The 1,539-nt window shown below is 41.8% G+C and overlaps 1 pseudogene; it reads right to left on the reverse strand.

Annotated features, from left to right (window-relative positions):
* Positions 1–402: 402 nt before the first annotated feature.
* Positions 403–957, reverse strand: LOC147448410 (uncharacterized; annotated as a pseudogene).
* Between the last annotated feature and the right edge of the window lie 582 nt (positions 958–1,539).

A 1,539-nucleotide genomic window follows, 5' to 3' on the forward strand; every position in this document is an offset into this window, starting at 1 on the left:
TATATGAATGCAATGGTACCATATTGAGGGTTGCTTTTCACACTCAGTAGGCTAAGCAATAAGCTAGTTGACTTACCCAATTTGCTGATAGTTTGGATAGTTGTAACCAACATGAAAGGTACATTGTATGCTACTAAGCATACCTAGTTATGCTAGTTAGCAGACATGCTTTTGTGTATGCTAGTCAGAATACATGATAATTATGCTACGTATGCTAGTTAGCATAGGAGGTATGGTGGCTAGCATACCGTGTTTAGTTAGCATACCCACTTATGATATTTAGCATACCTACTTATGTTGGTTAGCATAAATGCTATTGTGTATGCTAGTTAGCGTACATGCTATTTTTGCTATGTATGCTAGTTAGCATAGTGACTATGGTGGTGAGCATACCCAGCTTCTTTACCTTTTTGGGTTGGTTGTGTACACTTGCCTTCTCCTTGGGATGTGCCCCATAGGTATTTTGATACATCGCACTAGATGTGAAAGTAAGGATGATGGGCTACTTGTGGTCTAGCTTGAAGGTTTATGCATCCAATTGCTTGTAATATAGTCCTTGCACAACATATGAGCCTTTGTCAATTACATTGCTCCAATCATCAACGTACCCCTTCTCCACCTTATCCTTTGCTACAACACACTTGACAAGGTAGCAATCAACATCCTCGACATTGGTTGAAGCATGTGGATTTACAACAAAAGTGTCGCCAACACATAGAGTGCTACTCAACACATCACGATGACCTTCCAATGTGAATCCATCATAGCCAACGATTTCCTTTGTCGGAACTTCATATGTTGTCTCAGAATTGGTGAAAACCTCATCGGGTAATGGCAACAAAATATGATAATCCCAAGCCTGCTCGCGAGCTTTATTGATGTAGTGATTCCACCTTCTATGCATGCATGCATCACAGAAACATGCCAAGTTTCTTGTTGCAAGGGTAGTTTGATCATGCGGTTGTGATGATAGAAATCATATAGAGAGTGAGATTTTTCCACAGTGGCACAATTCCACTTCACTTCCTTGTTCACATCCCCCCCTCTTTAACATCCCAGAACACATGGGCACATTCCCTTTCTTTTGAAGGATATGATGCAGGTGCTCCCTGCGATGGGTTGGCTTGGAAATAAGCAACCACATCCATTGCACATCGCAAAATAGCTCCATGCATTTTTAGCTACTCATGGGTCAAGGTTCTTTTCATAATTGCTCCTGCACCATCATGTTCGCCCTTGCCATGCCCTGATCCAAAGAAGCACTAGCTCATCCCAATACCTGTGAGTCCACCATATCTTGCAACAAAATAGAAAGGCCTGGCTCCCTTGAACTACGAGGCTACACCATTGGACCACACCCAATGTTGTATAGGAGTGACACCCTCTTGTTGTAACCAGTCATGGTGTAGCATGAAGCATTGTTGCACAAACAATGTGTCATGCACCTTGTTATTGGATATGAAGAAGTGGATTGTTTTGACTACCTTCCATGTTGCCTTGCAGTACTAGTACGTTATGTGTACAAAAATGGTTACCTGA

Source organism: Adiantum capillus-veneris, chromosome 10, assembly GCF_014529385.1.
Source record: "Adiantum capillus-veneris isolate H3 chromosome 10, ASM1452938v2, whole genome shotgun sequence".
In the NCBI taxonomy this organism is placed as follows: Eukaryota; Viridiplantae; Streptophyta; class Polypodiopsida; order Polypodiales; family Pteridaceae; genus Adiantum; species Adiantum capillus-veneris.